Raw genomic sequence first — 12677 nt, forward strand, 5'->3', positions numbered from 1 at the left:
GTGGGAGACGTGACCAGAGAGAGTTTGATAAATTTGACGGATCGACCATTTCAGGCTGCTGCTTCTTATTCTTCATCTATTTGTAATCTAGGGTTACATCAGCAAAATACAGTAATGTGTAAGGTGTTTGCCAGAACCATGTATTACATAGGCACATGAGTCAGGGATCCAGGAGTGGCCAGGACTCCCTACTTAGCATGCATCGCTGGCTAGTTAATCTGGTTTTGTCATATGTGAATGACCATTAAAATTGGGTGCCTAGGTGCGAAGGTACATGTGCCTCTATAATTAAAGTCTCCAAGTGTACGCACCTGAGGTTTAGCCACATTCTAAAAGGTGTTTTTTATTTAAAAAAACCAAAAAACAAAATAAGTCTGCATTTGTACTGTATTCTGTGATGTGTGTCCCCATATAGCTAATGCAAGGAGCAGTGTGAAGCTTGTAAAAGCGAAGGTGTGCTTTTCCTGATTAATATGGTTGATTTTCAACGTAGTTAGATTTGGATCTGGAAGCCCTAGGTCTGTCAGGACAAGTACTGACTTGTGCACAGCTGTGCAATTTCTCACCTGCAGTTTCCTGTTGGGTGGGTGGGGGGGACAGCATTCCATCTTACGGGGTACTTGTGAGTCAAACACTGATTTTTATAATGCTCTGCAAAGCCAAAGAGATACTGTAAAAGAGAATAAACAGTAATAATGTAATGAGACTAAAATGCCTGCTAGATGTTGGTGTCATGACAAATGACAACTATATTTTGGCAAACCTATTATTTAACAGAATTACTTTTGTTGTTGCTGCTGCTGCTTTGAGGTATCAAGCATATCATATTGAAAGAGAAGTCATGTTTCTTCATGAGACTAGCTAAGTAAGTCAAATTCACAATCATATGTTTATGACATATAGGACCCAGCTTGAGCTGATTCTAAGTCTTTATCTTCAGTTAGATGCTTATTTGCTAGCAGTGTGGATCAAATCTTTTTTATTATTGAGAGTTTTACAATCTGGTAATGGTTCAAGGTAGGACATGGAGAAATAATGTACCTGTTTCTCCAAAAATAAGCCGTAGCCATAAAATAAGCCGTAGCAGGATTTTTAAGCATTCAAGGAATATAAGCCATACCCCGAAAATAAGACATAGTGATAGGCACAGCAGCAATGCTGGATGTGGCAGGAGGAGGGAAAAAATACATCCCCTGAAAATAAGCCATAGTGTTTTTTTTTGAGGAAAAATAAATATAAGAGAGTGTCTTATTTTCTGAGAAAAACGGGTAGATGTCAAACACTGATTCAGATGAATTATGGTGATTGTCATAGGAAAGTATTAGGTGAAGCTTTGTGTCTTTTGTGGTATTGAAGACCATTTAATACAGCATTAGATGACTTGCATCCCTATATCCAGTTATCTGGGACTAAATCCCATCGAAATGAGACTTCTTACGGTAGTAGACATGTGTTAGTCCTTTGAAAGTTTGATAGGTCATTCCAGGGCAAGATTAGCCAATATGATGTCCTCCAGATGTTGTTGGATTCTTAACTCCCATCAGCTAGCATGGGGAATGGTCAGGGATAATAGAAGGTAGAGTCCAACGACATATGGAGAGCCTCACTTCAGGATTTCTTTCATGCATCTTGCAGACTTTGTCATTGCAGATTTTGTCACCTCTTGTTTCCTTAGTTTGTTGCAGTTTCCTACATTAGTTTTTATATACAGTGCTGGCTTTTTCTTTCTCTCAAAGAAGGACCAATAAAAATCTCCAAGTGATTCTAAACAGGATGGAATGACAAGTAAGAGGCTGTGTCTTGAGAGGGTAATCCATGAAAAGTGGAGATCCCCTCTATGTAAACTGTAGTACTGGGATGGAGAACTGAATCTGGCTAGTAGGCCAGCTTCAAAACTCGTCCACTGTCCCACTTACCAACATTGACATGTGTGCAGGACCACTCACCTCTCAATCTTCTACTGTGATAATGATGCCATTTGATTGACACCTGTCAAGGTTTGATGGACGTCACTGTAACTGCTGACTAGCTTATTGGTGGTTATAGCAGCTTCTTTTGAAGATGCACTTTAAGTGTCAATCAGCTGTTCAGTGCTGGGATCATGCCTTAAAAGGGGTGGGCTTTGGAGAAAGTGCTCACTTTTTAATCACAGATTTTTCCCCTCTGCAAAGGAAACTATTTGGCTACAAAGTACTCAGCTGCATCAAGGAGTTCTTAGCTGAAATTTAAACTCCTAGTGCTTCATTTATGCCCGCACAGTATAACCACGGTCGGTGGTCGTGGTTCGTGGGAAGCAGTGCTGCAGACCAAACTGGGACCCATATTGGGCCTTTTTATGCCCATGCTCTAGAGTTTTCTACCCCTGCTATCAGTGTTAGAAACAGAGATTTGAAAGAGGTGATATGATAGAAGTTTGATAAAATGAAGAGGTATGACAAAATAATAAAATGAAGCACGGCATGGACAAAGTGGAGAGAAAAGTTTTTCTTCCTCTCCCCTAACACTAGAACTTGTGGCCATCCAGTGAAGTTGGATGCTGGAAGAGTGATAAAAGAAAGCATTTCTTCATGCAGCATGTACTTAAAACTATGAAACTTGTTCCCATAGGAGGCAATGATGACCACCAACTTAAATAGATTTAAAAGAGCATTGGGCAAATTAATGGAGGATAAGGCTATCAATGACTTTGCTCTACCTCCATAATCAGAGTCGGTATGCCTCTGAATAGCAGTTGTTGGGAATCAGGTGGACAGAGTGCTGTTAAATTCATGTCCTGCTTGCAGGATTCCCACAGGCATCTGGTTGGCCACTGTGAGAACAGGATGCTGAACTAGGTAGGCCATTGGCCTGATCTAGCAGATGGTTCTTATATTCTTATCTTGCCCATAATTTGTACCTGTTCAAGTTTGAAAATAAAGGCAAATGAATTGAAGAACTGGGAAACCTGGAATTCGGAAATGTCTTTGCCTTTCAGCATCCAGGATGCAAAGTAGGTAAGGTTTTGTCCACTTATTTGCTCTGTATTCCTGCTACAAAAGATGTGTTGGTGCAAAAAGCAAAGCAGAACTTTTTTTTGTCACAACTAATGTTCAGGCAGCTAATTTCTTCATGACAAATTTAAAGCTGTAACATAGTGATTTTATTAAAAAGGAAGGAAGAAATAATAAAACAATAGAAATAGAGTTGGAAGAGACTTCAAGGGTCATCTAGTCCAACCCCCTGCAGTGCAAGAATCTCAACTAAAGCACCCATGACAAATTGCCATCCAACTTCTGCTTAAAAACCTCCAACAGCCCACCACTGTTGAACAGCTGTTGTTGTCAGAAGGTTCTTCTGATGTTTAGTCGGAATCTCCTTTCTTGTAAATTGAATCCATTGCTTCAGGTCCTATGCTCTGGAGCAAGAGAAAACAGGCTTGCTCCATCTTCCATGTGGTAGCCCTTGAGATATTTGAAGATGCCTATCCTCTCAGTCTCTTCTGCAGGCTAAACACACCCAACTTCTTCAACCGTTCCTCATAAGGCTAGGTTTCCAGATCCTTGATCATCCCTCTGCACACATTCCAACTTGTCAATATCCTTTTTAAATTGTTGTGCCCAGAATGGGACGCAGTATTCCAGATGTGGTCTAACCAAGGCAGAATACAGTGGTACTATTACTTCCCTTGACCTGGACACTATACTTACGTTGATGCATCCTAGAATAACATTACCTTTTTTCCTGCTGCATCACACTGTTGACTCATGTTAGGCTTGTGGTCTACTAAGGCCTCTAGACCCTTTTGACATGTACTACAAGTAAGCCAAGTTTTCCCCATCTTACGTTTGAGCAGCAAGTTCTTTCTTCCTTATGATCAAGGAAGCAGTTTGCCTAGCTTGTTGCCGCTACTCTGCTTATGCGGTTTCCCCCATTTATCTGTTCTTTCAATATTGTTTCCAGTTATTTAAGTTGACCTCAACAGATTGGACAACTGGGCCCAAACTAAAAAATGAATTTCTAGATGTGTTTTAAATATTTATCTCAACGAAGTGTAATCCCAACATTGTTGCAGTTAATGGATCTTGAGGTGGCTTTCAATTAAGTGGAATGGCTGTTATTGAAATAAGCATTAATATATTTTGGGGACATCAATATCATGAATGACAGTAATAAACATAATTAGATTGGTTATAAATGGTTAATTGTGGAAACTGGTATTTCTTGAGAAGGGAGTTGGGCAAAACTGCATACCATAGCTGCCAAGTTATCCCCTTTTTTAAGGGATTTTCCCTTATGCTGAATAGGCTTCCTCGCGAGAAAAGGGAAAACTTGGCAGCTATGTTGCATACTCTCTTCACTATTCAGTTTTTGTGGTGAGACCCTTACTATCTTAGTTCAATCGGAAAGGAATATACAGGGTACGTCCTTTAAAAGAGGCCCTGTGGATACAGAGTACACATGTTCCACAGGGCCTCTTTTAAAAGTCTCACCCTGTAGATGAGTTGATGGGTTGCAGCATGAGTAGAAAGTGAAATCCCCTTCTCCACATCCTGACTACAGCCCTTCTCAGGGTAATATACTAGTTGAGTCCAAGATGATTGAGCCACAAAGATGATAGAACCTGCAAGGAGGATGACTGTACTTCTTGGATATGTTTGACGAGGCATTTTTAGTATGAATTGGAAATGAGCAACACCTTTTGTACAAAGCATTTCTGATGCTGCATCTTGAATATACAGTAATATCAAAACAAGGCAACAAAATATTTGACAATTTATAATATTGGAATAAACATGCTAAAAAAAACATTCAGGAGCCAACTTAAGGAGCTGATATGACCAGCTCCCTTGTCCTGATTTCTGCACTTCTGCCTTCCCACAGGGCAAACAGGTCTTAAGTAGCCCCAGGGGAGGTGGGAGTGTTGCCCTAACTAACAAATTAATGATTTAACCATGGTAACAAGAACATGATACATTGTCTGTGAATTACTTAATTTGTGAATTGGAAGGGTGTTTACTAGAACAGGTGTAAAGTTTAAGAATAGTATCTCATTTACAAAGCATATTCAGAGCCTTTAAAAATGGGGGGTACCTTGTGATTTCAGTGTTAATACTGAGACTGTGACACCACTGGAATTGAGTTTGGTTTTGTTTTAAATCCACATGTCTTGGTCTTTCACACTTTCTCTGAGTTATTGGTACTGGTCACAGCTAGAAGCTTGCTGAATAAAATTCCCTTTGGAAATTAGGGGTTGGTAGTAGTTTTGTGGTAGTTTTATTGCAATCTTGTTCAGTTCTAGAAGATGGTACCCAGGAATTATTGTTCCACCTCTTGACAGTTATGCTGTGGGCTATCATATGGCTTTGTTTTATCTCCCACACCAGGGGTTCCCAACAAAATTTTCTCGAGGACCCCTCATCGAGCCGCTATTGTGACAAGGACCCCCATTAATTCCTAATCCTAAAATTAAAAAGTGAGAGCCAAATTAAGAGTCTTTATATATTTTATATTTATACGTTTTTTACAGTTAAAACAGAGTACTCCATCAGTATACAGTTAGTTTTAATTTTCAGTTCTTAATGAGATGAGTTAAATCTGTCCTTTGAGTCTATTATTTCTGAAATATTAGGTTCCAAACTTGAAACTTTCACTCTGAAATCCGACTGCATGTCGAGCCGATTCCTATTTTTGTTTTTCATGAAACACATGGAAGAAAATGCTTGCTCACACCGATATGTGGTTGCAAATGGAAGGATCTTTTTCATTGCCTTATCTCCAAGTTTCTTGTAGTCCTTGCGTGCTGGTGCAAGGTTCGAGTCACTGACTTACTTGCTTGAACATCAAATGCATTATCTTCCTCTTCATCTGTAGGCCTTTGTCGTTTTAACGAACCACTTTTTAACCAACGGTCCATTTTTAACTACGCGAACTGTAGCTTCCGCGAAAAACAATGCTTTGTTTACAAACACTACTGTTTTGCAAAGAGGCAGCGTGCGCCAGGGAGGAGGGAGGGGAATGGAGAAGACAGGGTACCTGCGCAGTAGCGCACAAATGAAGCCGACGCGCGCAAAGCATCTTGGGGAGGTGAGCGTTAGTAGAATGTGCGTGCTGCCTCTGCAAAACAGTAGTGTTTGTAAAGCACCACCTAACGGCATACAGCAGAACTACTGCCTCTATCTAATTCTAGTTTTGCGCTAGACTCTGCTCATGCAGGAAGCGGCCAAAACAAAAAATCTGTTATCATACGAAATATATTTAATATATTTTTTATTCTAATAGTATCTTGCGGACCCCTCTGGCATAGCTCGCGGACCCCTGGGGGTCCCCGGACCACCTGTCGGGAACCACTGTCCCACACTATTCAACAACTACAGTGAGGCTGGAAAGTATTTGATCCCCTGCTAAATTTGCCCCTTTGCCCTCTGACGAAGAAATGACCAGTCCATAACTGTAATGAGCTGGGATTACAGGTAAGACCTCTCCCTTACAGCAAGTGCCTCTAATCTCAGCTCTTTACATACAGTGAAGATACCAGGTAGCCTGATATCTGGCTGGTTGATAGGGGATCAAATACTTATTTCACTCATTATGATGCACATCAATCTCTTGAGTTTTGTATTCTGGGTTTCTGGGGGTTTTCCTGTTGTTATTCTGTCTCTCACAGCTACAATAAACCTACCATTAAAATTATGGACTGGTCATTTCTTCGTCAGAGGGCAAATTTAGCAGGGGATCAAATACTTTCCCCACTCACTGTACATGAAACCAATGTTAGAAACTCAGATATATAAGTTAATCGCCAGTTAACCTAGGTTACAGTCGTCATAACGAAATGTCTAGGCGGCTTTTTGTGCTGAGATTTATTATTGTTGTTGTTCATTTCAATGCTTGATGTTTTTATTATGTTTTTGATATGCTGTAAGCTGCCCAGAGTGGCTGGGGAAACCCAGCCAGATGGACAGGGAATAATAATAATAATAATAATAATAATAATAATAATAATAATAATAATATCATAATTATCATCAGGCTTCAAATCCCCCTCAGTCATGACACTCACTGGGTGACCGTGGATCAGTCACAGCTTCTTAGTCTACCTCGCAGGGTCATTGTAGGGATTAACTGAGGAGGAGGGTGAGCCATGTACTCCTTGGAGAAAAAAGTGGGATATAAATGCAATAAATAAGCTTTTCTGCTTGCCTGCTTAAGAAAGCAGTAGGGGCTAGCCAGATAGAGATGTCAGTCGCCAACTTGGCACCCACAGATTTCCAGTGGTCGTAATTGAACCCGCGCCAATAGCATAACTGTCCTGGCGCCTGGGGAATTTCTATCACTAGAAACCACTGTGGGGGTGCTGATGTGTTACCAATATGTGGCTGGCACCCAGCTTTATATCTCTTTTTCATCTAATCCAAGTGAACCAGTGAGTGTTCTGAATAAGTGCTTAAACTCAGTAATGGACTGGTTTAAACTAAGACTTAAACTGCAATGTTTTGTATTTGGGACTGCCTTTGAAAATGTTCTTGAGAGGTCAGTTGGTACATAATACAGCAGCCAGGCTATTTATTGGGACTGGTATTAATTACTCCTCTACATGGTCACTTGCTCTCTCTTCCAGGCAGTTTCCATTGGGATCCTTATCAGCTGCTCTTCTTCAGGATCATCTGCTTATTGAAGTGAACAATGTGGTTACTAGGGAGAGGGGCTTTTCAGTGGTGGCGCTCAGTTTATGGAATGATCTTTCCGGGCACCCTACATTGTGGCTTTCCTGGAATCATGTGAATACCTTTTTCCCTCCCAGGACTTTTAATTTCAGTTTTAATCATAGTGGGTACATCTATCTGGTGTGCTAGATCTTTGCACCATTCCCCTCTTGCTGTTGATGATTTTATATTGATTTCGTAATTTATTAATTTTTTTAGATGCTGTGCTCATTAGATTAGCCTTACTATTTTGATTTTTTTAAAAAAGTTGTTTTTGGCATTTCTATGCTGTAACAGTTTGAACTGTATTGGTATATTGAAGGAATTTTTTTATTTTACTTCGACCCAGACCAACACGGCTACCTACCTGTATTGGTATATGTTTTGTTTCTGTCAACTTCCCAGAGAACTATGCTGTATTTGTAGTATAAGTAGTTATAAGAATAGTGAAATAATAAATAAAATGCAGCATTACAGATGCATGTGGTGCTGCTCATATTAGAGACACAGTTTTTCCTCTGAATAGGATGCCTAATGTAGCTGGTCTTCTCATGCTCCTTTCTCCTGTGGCATGTGTCTATTCTGTTCCTTTCATTGTTGTGCCATAGGTGGTCATGGTGTGGGAATGACAAAATAAATTTATTACAGAGTACAACAAATTTATGTTGGAATAGACTTACACCTTTGAAATAAATTAGCTTCAGAAACAAGCTTTCAATATTATTTAGATTGTGGTACAGGAAAAAACACAAATGAATCAAGTGGTTTTCAAAAGGGAAGGGGTGTCTGTTTATCCTGTGGATTCACTCAGCTCCTTTTGAGATGAAAAATTTGCAATGCATCTTAACACTCACTCAGTTAAAACTTGCTGAATTTGTAGCAGGAACACTGCTTCAAAATAGTCAGATGCCTTCCTCAAAGTGATTTCCAATAAATAACTACCCACTATGTCTTATTTTCGGGGTATGGCTTATATTCCTTGAATGCTTAAAAATCCTGCTATGGCTTATTTTATGACTACGTCTTAAAATAGGAGAAACAGGGTATTAAAAACAGTAACAGAATAAAGCCACTTTGGGAGCATTTGAGATGAGGACCAACTTGATTTTGCCTCGGATCTTGTATAGTGATTTGTCTCTAAATATTTAACATTGTCTTCCATATAAAACAGTTGTTTCTGTTTGGACTCTTTTGTACAAGCTGTTTGCCCTCCAGGACTACTTTATGTGAGAAAAACCATTCAATACACGTTTAATCAAGACTCTTGCAGTTCTCTGTAGGAAAGTCCCCTGTTGCATAAGAAACTGACATTAGCTGTTCTACTGTCAGCCTTCACACAATACTGTGTATTGTTCTTTTTTCTATCATCTCTGCTGCTGTTTTTAACATTTCACTTTCAGTTATAATTAACACATATGAAGCTGATACATTTACATAATGCATGATGGAAAACTAAATCTGTGAGAGATATAAGAAAGTAGCAAGGGGTGTCATCAAACTTGTTGGGGAGGGATTACGACTTAGTGTGTACAGTGGTACCTCGGGTTAAGAACTTAATTCATTCTGGAGGTCCGTTCTTAACCTGAAACTGTTCTTAACCTGAGGTACCACTTTAGCTAATGGGTCCTCCCGCTGCCGCCGCACCGCTACACGATTTCTGTTCTCATCCTGAAGCAAAATTCTTAATCCGAGATACTATTTCTGGGTTAGCGGAGTCTGTAACCTGAAGCATCTGTAACCTGAAGCGTCTGTAACTCGAGGTACCACTGTATAACCCATGTGTATGATAGCAATATAGGCAGTTAAGAAGCTGATCGTGCATTTTTTTAAAGCATAAAGGGATGTGTGAGTGCACTTTTGCCTACTTAAACAGCACTTCCAAATAACCCTTGAATAAATCCAACTTGTGATCTTGCTCTCCTCATTCAGATTCATAGTTTTACCAACTTTATAAGCAACTTGCATTTGAAGAATGCTTATAGTAAGCATCAGAGCTCCAGTTTTATAGGGAAAACTTTGGGTTGAGATCATCCAAAGCAATACAGTCTCAATGATACATGTAATATCCTTATAATATCATTGATATATCGTTGATGTTACAAGTAACCAACCAATATAACCACCACTATTAAAATAAATACTGTATATTCCTGTGTATAAGACTACTTTTTAACCCAGGAAAATCTTCTCAAAAGTCGGGGATCTTCTTATACGCTGGGTCGTATTTCTTATATATATGGCGAGTATACCCCAAACTCTTTATTTTAACTGGAAAAGTTGGGGGTCGTCTTATACGCCCAGTCATCTTATACGCCGGAATATACGGTAAATAAATGAATAAGAAAGTGAGTAACCATTTTTAGCCCAGAAACATTCCCCCAAAGGAACATTTTTTACTATCTTATGGAAAAGTGTTCCCTAAGGCTGCAAAATGAGCCTGCTTTGGAGAGGGAGTTCCAGAGCCAAGTCTTGCATACTAAAAAGACCCTCCGCATGGTCTCTAGAAGGCACATTTCTGGGATGCTGAGATGCACAGTAGGGTCTATACTAGTGATTTCAGTAAGCAAGGAGCTTCATATCTGAGATGGTGGTCCTTCAGATATCACTGTTCCAAACAAGGAGTTAAGAGATCTTCCCCAGTATGTTTAATTTAGCCCAGAGTCTTTATGCTTTCTATCAGCTGCCCTAGTCAACAGTTTGGTTATACCATTCTGGACTGATTGTAGTTTCCAAGCACTCTTACAAAGAAAATGTTAGAGAAAGGAAGGTCTAGGACTGGCTCACTCTTTCCTGGATATTGTAATTTCTAGAGATCTTGTGGTCTGTATTCTCTGGTTCCAGCTTTCCCCCTAACACCATCCTAATCAATTTCTCCTTAGAGGAAATCACCATTATCCACAGATAGAAAAAAATATACTGCATTAATTTTTGTTGAAGCATGGATACTGTCATGGCTCTCATATAATTGACATTGTTTCCTTGTTATGACCATTTAACATTTGTACAGTCCTTCCACAAGTATCTGTACAACTCATTTTCAGAATGGTATTGCAATCGATAAATTATTATGGGGAGGGCCTCACTCACACTTAGTAATGGCATGGTATGCCGTTGTATACTTTGAAACAAACAGAGAATCAGGCTTCACTGAAGAAGGGAGAAAGGGGCATTGAATACAAGTCACCAGATATGGTACTCCTATTTTCTCCAGCTGCAGCCTGGCTTGAGCTTGATTGAGGAAGGATAATCTTTCTATGATTCTAGGTACTACTGTATTCCACAGCACCAGAGGCAATTTGCAAGCTTTGGAATTTATAAGCTGTGTTAAGAACCGTCATATAACTGTGAACATCATAGTGATTCTTTGTAATTTACAAAAGTTATTTCTATCTTCATATTTTAGAAAAATATCAATGTACTTTGCTGAAATAATAACCAGTTATGTGAATAAATCTAGTAGCAACTCTCCTTATATATGTCGATTTAGACAGAAGGCAGTCCCAGTGGGCAAAATCCATTTTTGTCCATCTGCAAGCAGAACACTTGTGCAATGGGACTTCCCTTTCCTCTACTTCCTCCTGCACCAACCCTAAAACTGCTGTGGAGAGTAGAAAGAACATCTGGAGCTGATTTGGGAGGGTGCTGCAGGAGGGGATGGAGGGAGATGATGTCCTGGTACTTCTGCTTGTACCTTATTGAATATCACCTGTTGAGTTCAGTGGGGTTTACTTTTAGGTAAATAGAGAATTGCTGACTAATTCTATATGTTTATGGTGGATGCCTTCTAGTGTTTACTTGATTCATGCAAAGTGTATTTAAGATTGTTTTGTAGCTGGGACAGGTACAATTACATACCAGTCACTTTAATGGCTCTATTTTTACTACCGGTATCCCTTTTTTTTAACATTGGGGTTTTTTATGTTTTGAAATAGGCAGGTGGAAATATACAACAGGTTCAGTGGTAGAACTAGACTATTTTAAATACACATGGCTTAAGCATCATGAATGATTCCAATATAAGTAGAGCACCCACATGATTTCATGTATATTTGCCTAATATCAGATTGGAATATTACCTAGAAAGAAAGATAACATGCCATATAACGGAAAATCACTGGTGCATTTCTAATTTCTTTGTGGCCATTCTTGACTATTTAGTTTTTATGGTAATAGTGATGTACTATGAAAGTGGTAAGAAAGTAAAACTCAATTCTCAATATAGACTAAGGTTAATATCACAGATTGTGTCATGTACATTTTTATGTACAACTTACCTGAGCAGATTGCAGTTGATCACTCTTCCTCCTCACAATGACAGGAAAGTAGGCTGACTGTCAGATTTTTCTTTCATCTCCTTAGCTATATATCACAACCCACTTGTGTCTCAGTCGTTAATGTAGTCACTCTGGTGGGAGGAGAACCTGTGGATTCAGCTGGCTGGCACTTAGCTGTTACCTCTGGAACTGTGTTTTATTTATTAAAATTATTCGTATACTGCCTTTTATTTCAAAGAAATGTCAGAGTAGTCTACAGAATAATAAAACAGGATGTAATTAAAGAGAACAATAAAAACCTTTTCAATAAAAAATATGTATCAGTCAAATAACCAGAAATGCCAGGAAGTGGGATTAACAGTTGGGGAAAGTTCAGATAAAGAGGTATATTTTTATTTGTTGGCAGAAGCATCAGTGCCTGCCTTATCTTCATAGGGGAATAATTCATTCTCTGTCGTCGCCAGCAAAGAAAAAGCCATTTTGGTGTTCTGTTTAATACTCTGAAATACTCTTCTACCAGCTGTGTTGTTTTAGGAAATTAAATTCCTTTTTACTTTGCTTGTAGCCATTTTGGTGGGTTGTGAGGGAATTCTGGCTGCTAAAAAGCAGCACAGGATTTTCATCTACAGTTTGAGTAGGACCTGAATGAATGGATTCAAGTTACAAGAAAGGAGATTCCAACTGAATACAGTGGAACCTTGGTTGTCGAACGTAATCCATT

At 39.2% G+C, this 12677-nt stretch overlaps 1 protein-coding gene across 3 annotated transcripts in view; it reads left to right on the plus strand.

Moving 5' to 3' along the window:
* STRN3 (striatin 3) overlaps nucleotides 1-12677 on the plus strand; it is a 44961-nt gene that overhangs the window by 1298 nt on the left and 30986 nt on the right. The window lies entirely within an intron of this gene.

The sequence above is a fragment of the Zootoca vivipara genome, chromosome 1 (assembly GCF_963506605.1).
Source record: "Zootoca vivipara chromosome 1, rZooViv1.1, whole genome shotgun sequence".
NCBI lineage: Eukaryota > Metazoa > Chordata > Lepidosauria > Squamata > Lacertidae > Zootoca > Zootoca vivipara.